The 16870-nt window shown below is 42.0% G+C and overlaps 1 protein-coding gene across 4 annotated transcripts in view; it reads right to left on the bottom strand.

Annotated features, from left to right (window-relative positions):
• Positions 1-16870, bottom strand: part of LOC136856813 (putative fatty acyl-CoA reductase CG5065) — a 619576-nt gene that overhangs the window by 374185 nt on the left and 228521 nt on the right. The window lies entirely within an intron of this gene.

Below are 16870 nucleotides of genomic sequence, written 5' to 3'. Positions count from 1 at the left end.
GTCACTTTGGCCAAAACAAAATCGAGATTCACCGGGCGAGTTGGCCGTGCGGTTAGGGGCGCACAGCTTTGAGCTCGCATCCGGAATATAGTGGGTTCGAATCCCACTGTCGGCAGCCCTGAAGATGAGGTTTTCCGTGGTTTCCCATTTTCACACCAGGCAAATGCTGGGGCTGTACCTTAATTAAGGCCACGGCCGCTTCCTTTCCATTCCTGGGCCTTTCCTGTCCCATTGTCGCCATAAGACCTATGTGTGTCGGTGCGACGTAAAGCAAAATATTAAAAAATCGATAATCGGTACAAAAAAGCATACAATAATTTAATTATGGTACAGTCCCGGTATTTGGCTGGTGTGAAAATGGGGACACCACGGAAAACCATATTTAGTGCTGCCGACGGTAGGATTCGAACCCGCCGTCTACCGAATATAAGATCACAGCTACACGACTCTAACCACAAGGCCAACTCGCTGTGTTTTTACACAAAACAGACATTATCTTAACCAGTTAACATAGAGAGACGTGCTTCCTCCACTTACAACAAACGTCCCAATTGGTTTATTAATGCTCAGGGTTAAAGCACTTTACGTCAAGAGTATACACTCCGTCCAGTTAGATTTAAAAACATCCACCTTTCTCAAAAGCTGAGGTGCAAGTATAAATTATGAAGGGTCCTTAAGGACGAAAAAGAGAAACTGCAGACATTCTTTTTGCTAGAGGCTTCAACGTCGCACAAACCCAGAAAGGTTTTCGGCAACTGTGGAATAGGAAACGAAGCGGCAGTGGCCTTAATTAAGGTACGGCCACAGATCCTGGTGAGAAAATGGGAAACAATAGAAAACCATCTTCAGGGTTGCCGGTGGTGTGGTTCAAACTTACCATCCCCCCATCCGACGGTTGAATTACCATCAGCAACTTCACATGACCTCACTCAATCTGAACTCTGCGGAGGGATTTGGAACTGAATCCAGGCTTTTGCCACGCAATATAGTGATTATATATTGTATACCACCACATCTCCTACCCTGCAGACCAACAGTTTGATGGTGGGGTTCAAACCTACCACAATCACCACCCTCCGAATGTAAGCTTACAACTACACGGCCCGTGCTACATAGTCAATTCACACGGTAAACTGAAGATAATTCAGGTCTTCGTGCCGGGGTCGGAGAACAGCAAAAATTTATTTTATTTAGGGCGGTTAGGCACTAAAAGATGCACGAGTAGGCCTACATTAACGTTACATACAGCTCCAAACCCCGTTACTGTCACCCATTATTGAAAAATACAAACAGATCATGTACTGTAACACAGTTTGTTGTTGTTGTTTTTTTTTAAGCGTATGGCTTTTAGTGCTAGGACTGTCCGAGGACATGTTCCACTCGCCTGGTGCAGGTCTTTCTATTTGACACCTGTGGTTGACCTGTGCGTCTGGGTGCGAGATGGTGACGATGAGGATAATGGGGTAGAGACAGTGAGTGGGTGAGCAAGTGAAACCCAGTGTGGTGGTCGAATAACACAAAGGGATCTGCTCAAGGCTTAACGTCACCATCCGACGGACGATTTGCTATCAACAGCTTCATATGACCTCACTCCATATGAACAATGCGGAGTGTTTATAAATTTTATACCATCACCTTTCCTACACTTCCAGCAACATTTTGATGGTGAATTATTTTTCCACTACCGGGACTCGAATCGGCTAAGCACTGTGTGACACTACAGAGACTTGACGCGTTAACGATCATGGCTACAAGGCGGGGTTGTGAACTCGGTAATGGAGACCTGCAATGCCTGTAAGTAGACTCGTCGGTAAAATAAATTTAGCAATGCCGTTTTCTTAGGTTTCACATAATTTCCCTTTCTAAATGTCTTTGTGTAGAAGCAGAATTTATTCGTACATTATTGTCCTATCATGCAGTATATCGCGCTGTTCTTGCAAAAACCGCTCCAAGTCAAGGAAGTTAAGGCATGCTTCGTTTACCCGGAAAGCGTGAGTTTGGTTGCTCTTCAGATAGTGGAATAATTTAGAAAGGTGGCTTCAACTTCGCGAGAAGCACGTGGTCCTGGCTTTCAAGATCCTAAATAGGAAATAAGCACGAGTTCGATTCCAGGCGGCGAAGTAGGCCGAGTAGAGAGCTAAGCATTCTATCCCATTTAGCTCTTTTATTCCCAAAAAGGCGTTCATGGCCTGCCCATAGAGAGCTTTACTTTTGCATACTGAACCGAATATTATTGTTACTGTTCACACATAGCCTTCCTTTTAGGTGCAGTGTACACTTCCTGACACACACACACACACACACACACACACACACACACACACACACACACACACACACATGAATCAACGTCAAACGTTGCTTACATCGTACGGAGGTATGGTCTTTCATAATAAAATATATTTTCGTGCCTTACTTTTTAATATGACTTTGCAAATCAACTTGCGCCGTTCTATTATGTTAGGAAAGTGATAAGCAGCATTGGGAACAACTTGTAGAGAATGATATACTCGTTCTTAAAACATTAAAGTTCACCCTTATAATGACAACGTATAGACAAACCTGTGTTTACTAACTAGCCAAGAAATGTCTACGATAATGTGTGTTCTCTCGGTAGTCCTTGCACTAGGGCGTTCAGCAAATTTCAAACGATCTCTTTCTGTCACCAAGTGTGCACACAAATCGATCCAATCTGACAGTACAGCTTTCCTACAGATATAATGCGAAAATTAACACGTTTCAGACGTTTGATAATCCAATTAGTGACAACTTACAACCGCAGTCTGAATAGATGACAGGCGTACACAGAAGTTATATATAGTGTCCAGGAATACTGTGGGCTTCCCGATAACCTTGTATAAATTGGCACTTATTTCCATATTTATCGCATCCATAACACAAAAATGTGGTCAATTAAATATCCATATTATTTTCAGACAACATCGTTTTTCGATTTAAAGAGGATCACCTATTCAACACACGACAGCGATTAAATTGATCCTATGTAGTGGAAGGATTATTACTAACGAAGACAAAAGTCTTAACGATTTGGTTGTACACTCCCCGCATTCTTAGCGTGAGAAGCGACAGACTCGCTATAAATACCTGTGAAGATTGTTAGCATCCACAGGCTGAACTCTACCAGCCAATGACGTTTCGACCAGACTGTCTCACCTTCACGGATGAATGTTGCAGGGAAATACAATTTAAAAAAAAAAACAGTTATTTAAATCAGTACGATCTGTAGAACATTCGTACCAGTATTCACAGCCAGGCGATATGTAGCACATTTTATACCCATTTTTCTTAACAAGCCCTTCAATTTTACTGTCCAATAGTCAGCATATATTTTTAGCATCAGAGAAAAGGATATATGTGAGAAATGGAGTTTCTATTAAAACAGAAATACTTCCGCAATTTGAGGTCGAACTACTAACAGACACAGCTCGTCCACTCTTGAACGATCAATAGCTCATAAACGTAGAGACCACTAAGCACAAGATAAACGACAACTAGTCAAGAAATCTACAATATTCAATCTAAAGAGAAATGTCCCAACACCTTCCTCATTAATCCACACAAAGCAACTTCATGTATGTACTCGCGGATTATTGTCTTATACACGACTATTTGGTTATTTTGTTTGACATTCAAAGATTCACTTCACTTCATTTATGACAGGGACTTGGAGATGGTTATTTTCTTCCTTCAAATAAAATGAAAGAGGCGAAATAAATATTATATATTCTTATACATCCTATTATTGGATCCTTTAACATTATTTGGCAACCACGATGTTAAAAAAATCGATCGATATACAGATTACAAAAGAAAGTTGGTTAATGTGTGGTTAGTTACAGGAACGATTTTACTGCTCCAATGGAGGATTGTGAAAAAGTAAATTATTACAAGTTAGCTACAACACCGCTGATTTCCAATTTGGGAAGAAAGCTGAAAAGACCTGCAACATAGCAGAAAAAGCCCTGGGTCCCTAGTCTTCTGCCGCTTTTCCCCAATACAATGGCGCATTTGGCCCTGTTTTACGACCGGGTGCTCTTCCTGACGCTAACCTCATACAGGGTGTTTGAAAAATTCAATGACAAAACTTCAGGAGTAGATTGATTCCTCATGAAGAGAGAGATGAAAAATGTCTGACAACATGGGTCCGGAAATGCTTAATTTACAGAACTGTCCGAACTTTAGTAATGTTAGTGTAATTGGCCACTACCAGCACTGTTACATTGAATACGTCTGTAACGCCAGTTGGAACACTGTTCACGTATCAGATGATGTGTTTAAAGTGACCTCCTCCTGCCTGAATACAGGCCTCCACTCGTCTTTACATCGAGTGCCGAAGACGACCAAATATGCCTGCTGTAGTGCGTACTGCCGCCTAACAGGCGTTCACAGTGCACACACGGATGGTTGATTCGTCAACAGTGGTCGAATTTACATTAGACTTTACGTGTCCCCGGGGAGTTTAAGTCAGGACAGCGTAGTGGCCAAACAAAGGTCGGATAGCTCTGCAATTATGCATATCCGGACCCATTTTGCTATACGCACTTTTTCTTGTATCTGTGAGAAATCCATTCCTGAAATTATACATTTCCCGACCCATGTTGTTATAGTCGACCCTTTTGTCTTCTCTCTATACGAGGAATCCATTCCTGAAGTTTTGATGCACCCTGTGTGCAGGGATGTACTAACTAATGCTAGCACAGTCTTCATTTTGATATGAATAAACTGTAGTGTAGCCAGGATGAAACACGGGATCCCGTGAAACCTACGAAGTTAAGCAGCATTGGGAGTAGTCACTCAGTCGTGTAGCCTCAACTCAACGAAAAGCGGCCAATGGGCGAAGTGAACACAGTCTGTGCTAGAGAGCGGGCATCGAGTTACCTGTTTATTAGAGTGCGACAACAGTGGACACTATATTCAGCTCTATTTTCCCCCGATAGGTAGCTAGTATCATTGGAAGAATAAGAGTTGGGTAGTTATAAAATTTAATAAAGGGTAAGGATGTTGAATGATAAAAACATTTTTATTTATTGTTTATTTACTTACAAAAATGTTTAAGGATGTTTTAAATATAACTGTTACAACAGCAGCTTCCATAGCGTAACGGTTAGTGTTATTAGTTGCCGTCCTCTAAGGCCCGGGTTCGATTCCCGGTACTGCCAGAAATTTAAGAATGGCAGGAGGGCAGGTAAGTGGTTGAAATGGTACATGCAGTTCACCCCCATTGGGAGTGTGCCTAAAAAGAGCTGCACAACCGCGGGATGAGGACACGAGTTTACTTCTTTTTTTTTTTTTTTTTTTTTTGGTAGTTGCTTTACGTCGCACCGACACAGATAGGTCTTATGGCGACGATGGGAGAGGGAAGGACTAGGAGTGGGAAGGAAGCGGCCGTGGCCTTAATTAAGGTACAGCTCCAGCATTTGCCTGGTGTGAAAATGGGAAATCACGGAAAACCATCTTCAGGGCTGCCGACAGTGGGGTCGAGTTTACTTCACACACGCAGGTCGCCTATACGGCGTCAACTCTAAAGATCTGCACCAGGCCTCTTCGGAGGCCACACGCCATTTTTTATAACAGGAGTTATAAAATAATATGGTTTTCCATGCCTCTAATATAGAGTGCGTTCATTTCAAAACTTCCCACCTTAAATTTAATTAACTTAGCAAGCTCGATCCTGGCTCAGTCCGTGGTATTTGAAGGTGCTCAGATACGTCACCCTCGTGTCGGTAGATTTAATGGCGCGTAAAACAACTCCTGCGTGACTAAATTCCGGCACCTCGGCGTCTCCGAAAACTGTAAAAAGTAGTTAGTGGTACGTAAACCAAACAACATATTATTGTTATTACTTTCAATTTTGACATTTTTGTTCCAATTTAGGAAGAACGCGTCAATTTAGTTTTCGAGGGGAAGTTCAAAACCACTGCTGATTGATTTTCTGCACAACTCCCAAATATACTTTTTTCTTCAATAAAAAACAAAAGAAGAAGAAGAAGAAGTTGCAGACGACAGAAAATGAAACATGCCTGAGAATGTAGTTCTGATTCATTTTGCATATTCTTAGTAATGTTACATATTTTACATATTACGTGAACGTAACATTTTTGTACATACTTGGTAATTATTCAAAATTTCAAAAAATGTTCCAATTCGTTTTATTTTTCCGATTCTATTAAAATAATAAAATTGGTGAATTTCCTTTCATATGAAAAATATTTCAATTGCTGAAGTTGGCTTAAGGAAATAGTTCATCCGACTTGTTGGGTGAATGGTCAGCGTTGACGCCTTCGTTTCAGAGGGTCCCAGGTTTGATTCTTGGCCGGGTCAGAGATTCTAATCGTATCTTATTAATTCTTCTGGCTCGAAGGCTGGATGTTTGTATTTGTCCCAACACCTTCCTCTTCATACACAGACAACACAGCATACGTACAACCGACCAGCACAGGGACATGCAATAGTGATTACATCCCTCCACATAGGGATGGCATCAGGAAGGATACTCGGCCGTAAAACAAGACCAAATCCACATGTGCGACCCTAAAGGTGTGGGGAAAAGGGACAGAAGAAGAAGAAGAAGAAAAGGAAGAAGAAGAGGAAGAAGAAGGCTTAAGAGAACAGTTCCCTCACAATTGGGATTTCCAACCATAGAGTTAGTAAATAATACACTAGAGATAGCAGCGGCGCCACCGTCTACCGTTGTAGCGAGCAGACCATGTTGAAATCTCAGCTGTTTGGCAAGAAGCTCGCTCTGCTGTAGTCGTCAATGTAACTAAGGGACTATTAAAATTGTGTAAATATTGATATGGTTTAAAATTCTTACATGTAAACATTCTCAGAGGCTTAAATATACCTGCGATGCTTCCGTCCAGTACAAAGCAAGCCCAAAAAGCATTAATAAAGAAGTGCGTGATAAAAGAGGACGGCGTTCATTCGCATTTAACACAAAATCAATTTACTGTTCACGCTTAGCCTTTTCAAACACTTTTAGAATGTGGATACGTGCATTTCGTTTTCTTTTGTGTAAATGGCCAGGACGACCGAAAACATTCTCGTATGAAGCGAATGAGCGAGTTTATAGACCTAAAGTGCTGGCAAGATTTTGGGGCAAAGTAGCCAATATATTACCGTCGTCGCTTAAGGCGCTCACTTTCTGAGCCCAAGTTGGAGGGGGGGTTCGATCCCGGCTACGGCCAGTGATATCTGAAAGGCCTCAAATATGTCAGCCTCATGTCGGAAGATTTACCGCCACGTAAGAGAACTCTCATGGGACAAAATTCCGGCACCTCGGCAACTCCGAAAACCGTAAAAGTGGTTAGTAGGTCGTAAAGCCAATAAAATTATTATTATTATTATTATTATTATTATTATTCCATCGCTGTTTTCTAAACGTTATTACATATGGAAAATTGGTTTCAGTCTATTATGGAATTTTTTATTTAGCTTTTCGGAAAATGTTTGATTTATTTCAAGATTTAAAGTTGTAAAATGACTTTCTTTAATGGAAAAGGAGAGTGGTAAATTACAGTATATGGTGGAAAGGAACTGAAAAAATATTTACAATAATTTATTGTGCTTGTATACAGCCACATATGGCATTTAAAGGAATAATAATATTAATGAAATTAAAGGACTCCAATGTTCACATGGTGTTGCACATCTAGCCTCCAAATTATTAAAATCTGATAAGGTATGAATGGGGCTTCTACACATATTAGGCTATACGAAGAGAAAGTAACAAACTGTATATACAGAAAATATATTCATAACCTTTTACTACTATAAATACACACACAAAGTGAAAAACGTAACACTACATATACATCCAGGCTATCACGCACATCTTTTTTTCTTTCTTTTCTTTTTTGCTTTACATCGCACCGACACAAACAGGTCTTATGGCGACGGTCGAATAGGAAAGGGCTAGGATTGGGAAGGAAACACCCGTGGCCTTGTTTAACTTACAGCCCCAGCATTTGGCTGGTGTGAAAATGGCAAAAACCACGCAAAACCATCTTCAGGGCTGCCGACAGTGGGTATCAGGCACATCAATAACATTACAAGAAAAGTAAAGAAATCTGTCAAGTTAAAAACTGATATTCATGACCACGAGTAATCCGTCAATATAATCAGTACTGTAAGAAGTATGTTAAGAAATCAACATTACCTTCTATTTGTAATGAAGAGTAACAGTGTAACAATATATTGGTTATGAAACAAAATTGTCTTTGTTAGCCTACTTCTAACATCCGGTTCCTGAATGTATGACCTGCCAACACGATGCATACGTAGGCCTATATTCTTGTACTCTTTCACAATCAGTTTGATCAACCTGACGTGATTTTCTGCATATTTGCATTCAAAGGCATGGCCATTCTGTGAAAGAAAACTGCCATCCCTTATATTTCCTAAAACATCAATTTCAGTCTTCAAGACAAGGTCCAAATAATCTCATTTACGCCGACAGGGGAGAAAAAAACCGCGAAGCCAGCGCAAGTGGGCCAATCAGTATGACAATACGTGTCGCGCAAAACATTACTTTATACGCACAAAAGTTAATTTCAAAGAAACGTGCCTGTGAAATGATACGCCACTGCCCTTTACGAACCTCTCTGTGCAGCCATAGGAGACTGCCATTTTCCTTCAGAGAAATATACAGGGTGAAGCGTAATTCGCGCACTCGGGCGTCGCAGCGCGACTCCTCACATGCCAGCAATAAAAAAATGTCTCTTACAAAATTTCATCTTGCGAGTATACCGGCAGAAAAACGACGTTGAAGAGTAGCAATCTGGCAACACTGTAACCACATGTAGGGTAACTACTTCTGTCAGCAGCAGTTAGTCGTACTGTACAGTTGGTGCAATGGATAAAGTTTTGGGTTAGAATGCAGGAGGTCGAGTGGTCGATCCTGGGTTGAGGCGTATGTTTTTTATTTCGTAAATGTAGTCCAGGTGGTATGGTATCTGGCACCTTAATCGTCAACAGCGATTGCAGTGGGTCCTCTAGAAACCATTTGCACTTACATACTACGATCCTAGAAATGGACGAACAATCGTTTTCATTGGTCAGCTTTGAAAGGCGCCCTTTCCACGTGGTGGGCGTGAATTTATTCGCACCACTTCATCTACTAGATGTGAAACCTGTTTTCTTTGTACCCTCCTCCAGTGGTCCCATAGATTAGTACCAACTATTATTCTTGTCTCGTTCAGGTCCATTACATTTCGTTAGGGCCTTACGTTACCAGTAGGCCTAGCAACGTGCTCTGCGAATAATGTCCAAACTCGGTTACAATTTGTATGTGTTATCACCATGGTCCCAATAATTCTGCTTTTCAACATTGCGTCTGGTAACCGCATGCTGTTTAGTACGTATCTCAATGCATTATTATTATTATTATTATTATTATTATGTTGTAAATGTAGGATACATGTGACCTCATAAACGGTGTCTGTAATGTCAGATGGAAATTAGCAAATAAAAAATGCGCCTCAACCCAGGATCGAACCATCGACCTCCTGCATGCCAACCAAAAACTCTACCCACTGCACCAACTGTACAGCACGACGTGAAGGTGCTGACAGCGGTAGTTACCCTACATATGGTTACAGTGTTGCCAGATTGCTACTCTTTAACGTCCGTTTTCTACCGGATATACTCGCAAGACGAAATTTTGTAAGAGACATTTTTTTTTTATTGCTGGCATGTGAGGAGTCGCGCTGCGACGCCCGAGTGCGCGAATTACGCTTCAGCCTGTATACGTCAATTTATGAGAAAGCTCCCGTAGTGACAATGCCAAACAACGCAGCTTTTGCCAAACAGCGCACTAGCTCAACCTCGCCAAACCTCGCATGCGACTGCAGCACCAGTGCTACCTCTAGTGGATATTTTACTCACTCTATGTTTACAACTCTCTGTCTGTGAAATACAGTAAGACGGGCCTTAACTCCATACCTACAATAGCGTCCAATAGCGTTAACTCTTTCTCAGAATCTGGGATAGCCAGGTGCATTGCATTGGTCTTTTAACCTTGTTAGAAGTAGAAAGCAGTATATTGGCGAGGGGCGAGGGGCGTGTGTCAGGTAAATATAAATTCATTATGTGTGAAATACGAAAATATTTTCTAGGAAATCCTAAGGCACAAAGGAAAGCAAAGAATATGCTAGAGACAAGACAATGGGATGAGAATAGCACATAGACTTGCATCCTCATACCTCAACTGAAACTGTGTCGGCTGACGGGTGTGTATTTGTGGTGCTCTGTTTAGCCAGTTTACTTATGGGAATTGGGCTTGTTAAAAATGGTTCCAATTACATCTAGTCTTGTGTCAAAAGCAGCAGACCTAAGCCGGTCTAGACAGCCAAGTTTTTTTTTTTTTTTTTTTTTTTTTTTTTTTTTTTTTTTTTTTTTTGCTAGTTGCTTTACGTCGCACCGACACAGATAGGTCTTATGGCGACGATGGGATAGGAAAGGCCTAGGAAGTGGAAGGAAGCGGCCGTGGCCTTAATTAAGGTATAGCCCCGGCATTTGCCTGGTGTGAAAATGGGAAACCACGGAAAACCATCTTCAGGGCTGCCGACAGTGGGGCTCGAACCCATTATCTCCCGATTACTGGATACTGGCCGCACTTAAGCGACTGCAGCTATCGAGCTCGTTCACACAGCCAAGATTAACGGCCGAGATGACTCGTTCGGCCGACCAGACGACAACCTCGTAATCTGCAGGCTTTCGAGCTGAGCAGCAGTCGCTTGTTAGGCCAAGGACCCTCGGGGATCTTCCAGCATGGGGTTTGGTTTCAATTGATTTAGGAAAGTGCCAATGTGCCAAGTGTGTAACAAAGCTATAGGCCATAGGGTGTTCCCAGAAGTCACAACTTGACCGACCTTTATGTAGTGCATTGCACATAAACAATAAACATCGACTGCCTTTTAAACAAGTACTTTTAACTCGGTTTAAAAAACATCTGCCGGGCAAACTGTCTGTAGAACAAACTTCAGGTGCCGGAATATGGTTCATTTCTTGGAAAGTATTGCAATAGGCCAATTCCAGAAGAGTCTGTGCTTTGAAAGAATTATCTGGAAAAGTATTAGCAGGATATACTGGTATATATTTGAAGTGATATTCAAAACTCCTGTATCTGGATCCCAGTAGATGAAATGACAGACGCCATGGGATGCTACATTACCGACATTACCAATCTTACCGTTGGGAAACCGGCTCCAGAAGCCCCCTCCAAGTTACACCTAATCTGTTCGGGAACCCTGGAACAAACAAACCATGCAACAATTGCACGATCTGTTAACGATGGGTTGAAAGTCTTGCAGCCTGAGAGCAAACAAGCAGATAAAGTACTCGTTTTGTTTTCAGATGCTGCGGCCTATATGTTGAAAGCCGCAGAAACACTGCACGTTTTGTTAACCTAACACTGTTCATTTCCCACGTTTAACACACGCATTACAACGTGTCGCTAAAGAAGTGAGAAGTAATTTTACGAAAAGTAAATAATCTAATAGCGTCAACTAAAAAACCATCTGTGAAAGCCCCAATGAGAGTTCCAATATTATAAAAGACATCTACCACACGTAGCCTTGCCATCTGAACCTATGGGACACTTGGCTTCAAGCAGTTAGTTTCTACGATGGCACTTTGAAGCTGTTAAGACAATTGCAGATTCATTTCCTCCCGAGTCAGCAGCATCAGTACGCGATTACCAGAATGCCTTCGGCGAACAGACTGCAGAAGCCGTATTGCTATAAAAAATATCAGTAAAAGACTGGTATTATTCCGGTATTCGCCACTACCGCTATAGGAAAAAGTACATCAACGATATACTGGTAAGAGCATCCAGGATTAAAATTGAATACTGTACTTAAGAAGGCATTTCAGTAGTTCTGACAAGCCTAGTTATTATGTTTACACAGTAAAGAAACGGCCCTTCTGATCGACTGCTTCTTGTTTCGTTGAGGTACGCACTGACCTGTGCAGTCTGCTGTTTCGTTACGTAGTAGGGGCATACAGCAACCTTTAGTCGAGCTACAGTCGTAACACCTGTTGCTACTATTAAAATGTTTTCATTCCTCTCCCGAAGGGGGAGGCGGGCCTCTTAGACGGTGACGCCGTCTCTCAGACCGGGAGATTTGTTACGGTGAAGGAGATGCACGGAGAAATTGAGAGGGTTGGCGGCCGTGGCCTATACTAGGAACTGTCTTGGCATTCGCCTTAGTGGAGGAGAATGGAAAACCACGGAAAACCATTCTCAGGACAGCCGACGGTTGGGGCCAGCCGCGAGGTCCAGCCCTGTCCCGTCTCCTGAATTCAGAGGCATAGAGCCACGGTAGAGCAGTGGTCACCCCTCCCCTGCTCGGTTGGGCGGTGAGAGTGCAGAGCTGTTGGACCACGGACCAGCCGTGGCCACCTAAGGGCCGAGACCCACTCTGCATCTACCGACCTATACCTGTTGTGTGGTGAGCAAGTTAAAATGGGTAGAAAACATTTCGTATACCAGTACTTTGAACCGGGCAAGTTGGCCGTGCGCTTAGGGGCGCGCAGCTGTAAGCTTGCATCCGGGAGATAGTGGGTTCGAACCCCACTGTCGGCAGCCCTGAAGATGGTTTTCCGTGGTTTACCATTTACAGCAAACGATTCCAACTGAGGTGCTCCCATGGCCCCGGCCGGCACCGGCAGCAGCAGCAGCCCCGGTGCTGTGCTGTAGCCCCGATGAGGTGGTGGGGGAAGGAGGGGAAGTGACAGAGGCAGAACCACAGGTCGTCAAGTCAGCGCGCAGCTTACGAAAACAATATTATTTGTGACAATTCTGTGAACACATAAACAAACAATTTATTATGTGCATACATTGCGTTTGCCTTAATGCACTTTTAGCGTTTAAGTCGAATGTTGACATCGTTTTGCGGCAACTAATTTACCAATATTAGGTACAATCGATTTGGCAGTAGAAATTCTAAGCACAGCCTCTACGACAACATAGAGAGAGAAGTCCTAGTTCTACATTTATTTAAATTCAGAATTGAAAACATCTGTTCGCATGCATAAGTTGTACTGAACATTGAAGTAAATTTTAAGGCAAAAGCATGAAGTCTGGGAAATTCTTGTGGATGAACACCTTCGTAAAAGGAAATTAAATCACCGTTGTAATGGTAGTACCTGTCTTTTAGGATTGCGTTGCACTGTAGTTTTATCAGCTCTGTTTGGGAATATGATGGTGGTTTTTTAGGACGCGCTGAAAATGGGGTCATAAATATTTCAAGTTGAGGGGCCATATCATACATTTCTTTGAATTAGGCATTGAATTCATGCTGCAAAGTCTGTAACGACGCCTGATAGTCTCTAATATTTTCGTAAGTAGACAAATATAATGATATTAACGAAGTAAAATTGTCAAAATTTCCGGCTTCAAGCTGACTTTTCAATAACAAACTTTGTATTTTGAAAGCCTTAATTCTATCACACATGGTGCTAATCAATGTGTTTCTCTCTTGCAATGAAATATTTAAATCATTGAAATAAGATGTTATGTCCGCCAAGAAAGCGAGGTCAGCTACCCATTGTTAACTCCGCAAAATTGGTTGTGAAGAAACTTTCATCTCCATGAACAAAGCAATTTCTTCAATTATTGCAAAGAAGGTTGCTAGCATTTTCACGAAACCTAACCAGCGCACAATACAATAAAAGGGAATGTCGCTACATTCTGCCTCGAGATCTTTTAAACATTCTTTGAACTGCTGATGGTTCAAACATTGCTTTCAGCAAAAATTTACACATTTTGACACAGTATCCAGAACAGATTCAAAGTTGCAAACGTCTTTTTGCACATAATTGTTCTTGATGTAAAATACAATGTACTGCGTGGAGTAGGTGGGGAAGGAGAGGAACGGTCTGCTGAGTGCAGCGCTGGTACGCCCCAGCACTAAGTGCTCGAGTTGGAACGGCCTGATTTACAGCCTCCGTGGCTCAGGCGGCAGCGCGCCGGCCTCTCACCGCTGGGTTCCGTGGTTCAAATTCCGGTCACTACATGTGAGATTTGTGCTGGGCACAGCAGAGGCGAGACAGGTTTTTCTCCGGGTACTGCGGTTTCCCCTGTCATCTTTCATTCCAGCAACACTCTCCATTACCATTTCATTTCATCTGTCATCCATTAATTATTGCCCCAGAGGAGTGCGACAGGCTTCGGCAGCCGGCACAGTTTCTTTCCTCGTCGCTAGATGGGGCTTCATTCATTCCATTCTTGACCCGGTAGAAAGACTGGAAACAGGCTGTGGATTTTCATTTCAGTACTTTGAATATTAACGAACATCAAACACATCCAATGCCTTTGCTGGCAAGATGATGTGTTTACACGTCTTCTGGTATGGGCTAGAATAAATTTGTTACTTTCATTGTCCTGTCTCAGTCTCATCCTCGGCTTTGACAATATGAAGATGACCGAGGTATGAGTGATGCTGGTAATACCATTCCTTATGCAGCCAGTCTCTGTTATGAATGGTGTGAAAATATCACTCATAGGGTCGGTTGGTGGATACATTTCAGTGGGCCTGGCAGACTGATATGTGACAGCAACTTGAGGCTCGGTGAGGAAAGCAACGGGAAAACTACCTCGCTCCTCATTTCCCTAGTATGCCTCTTCAGCGACGCCTAGGCTATTTATGACACCTGTTAGCGGAACTGTGGAGGATCAAACCAGCCTTCGGGCTGAATACTCAACATACATAAACACATTTAGATGCATAACAAACAACTGCTTGCATGTTGTGAAAGTTTGTACCTTGTATTGCCTAATAATAATAATAATAATAATAATAATAATAATAATAAAGCCTCTCTCAGTTTTAACTGCCGCTGTATCTCCGATTGTGGTGCTACCCACTAAGAACTTTTTAAACTGTATCATATCCAAGAAGTTCTACATTTCATTAGATGTCTCTTGGAGTTATCATCACTGTTCTAAGGTTTATTAGCCAATTAGAATCTGCCTTATGACATTAGATCCCACCAATAGTAAAATGTATTACATTATTGTACTAGAAATCTCACCCAGCCTCACTATAAATACTGTGAATTTTGGACCTAATGCCAATCGCCATCGCGACCGTAAAGAGAACAACGTAACTGAGATCACCCTCGGGAGATGTGAGGCTTGGGTTGGAGTAAAGAGATGGCATAAGGTAGAGGCAGAAACTTTTCTCTAAACGTGTGAAGTTATTCTACGTTTAATAAAGGGAAGATTCCAGTGTTACTTCTTAGTATGTAACGGTTAGGAAGATCTGCGTTTACTTGGATCTTAATTTAATGTAGGGTTTTCTTTTTTATTTCAATTTTATTCAGGTGTTTCCGTAAAAGCGTGCAAAAATTTAACAGGACATAGAGGATGCTCCACCGAACAATTTGAGGCAGAACCTGAGGTCGGAGAAACCAGCTCAAGGACGTAATAGGAATACAATCACATTACTGTGTACGTTTTTATTTACATTAGTAACAGTTAACTGCAAATATCTTCACTGACACAATGGATGTGCCATTTGCACTGTATCTTACAAAATGTGCTGAAACTGACGACCATCAACCTCAATGCAAGCATGACATCGGGGGACAAGATTCTGACGCACCTTGACAAATATCCTTGGTGTGTTTTGTAATGAGGGAGGGCGGTGTTATACGCATAGTAGTAATAATAATACTGGGCGAGTTGGCCGTGCTGTTAAGAGCGCGCAGCTGTGAACTTGCATCCGGGAGATAGTGGGTTTGAACCCCACTGTCGGCACTCCTGAAGATGGTTTTCCGTGGTTTCCTATTTTCACGCCAGGCAAATGCTGGGGATGTACCTTAATTAAGGCCACGGTTGCTTCCTTCCCATTCCTAGGCCTTTCCTATCCCATCGCCGCCATAAGACCTGTGTGTGTCGGTACGACGTAAAACAAATAATAATAATAATAATAATAATAATAATAATAATAATAATAATAATAATAATAATAAGTCTAGGTAGACTCCAATCACCACTCAGGCGGAAATTTCTGCTGGTAGTAAAGATCCCTTAGAGTAAATAATTAAGGTTGGCACCACAGGATTACCGTGGTTGAGCACTTAAGTGCAATAGGGGATACACCCACGTATTTTTTTTTCAAAGTTGTAACTGCAAGGGAAGAAATTAAGAGCAAAGCAATGGAAGCAATAGCTGAGATTACCAAGGACAAAGTTTGAGGTGAACGTCGGAGCAAATAAGGAGCACAGTAAGCAAGTGTTGCACTTCGGGATTGGCGTTAGGTTCGGATATAGGATTGCCAAGGCAAGATAAGAGAGCACCGATACCTTTGACACAAAATCTATTTAAAACACAATACCAAATTTACAAATTTACAAGAAAATCTAGTGATATTTACAACAGTACCGTAGAAAAGAAAGGAATTCCCAACCACCGTCTCTACAGTATATACATCGTAGAGAAAAAGACAATAAGAGAAACAGGGGAGGGGGATAAAGGAGATGCATACATGCCCGAAGGCAAAATAGCAAACTAACCAGAAACACCTATATTACTTTGTATTAAGATATCAAACGGAGGAAAACGTTCCTTGCAGAATTTATCCATTGAACACTTCCGAGTTTTATAATAGAAGTTCATTGCTTATACAAAGGGCACTAGAAAAGTTTTGCAATGTGAGTGAACGTTTTAGACTTTTAAAAATAATTTCCACCACACTCAACACACTTCTCCATACGTCGCAAACCAGTTACTGAACCAACTCTGCCACTTTTCTTCGGTTACATTTTCACACTCTTGATCCCATGCTGCCAGAAGCTCTTCGTCGGATGCAAAACGCCGCCCTTTCAGCTTCATCTTCACTTG

Source organism: Anabrus simplex, chromosome 1 (assembly GCF_040414725.1).
Source record: "Anabrus simplex isolate iqAnaSimp1 chromosome 1, ASM4041472v1, whole genome shotgun sequence".
Classification (NCBI taxonomy): Eukaryota; Metazoa; Arthropoda; class Insecta; order Orthoptera; family Tettigoniidae; genus Anabrus; species Anabrus simplex.
This window is presented reverse-complemented; position numbering and strand designations above follow the sequence as displayed.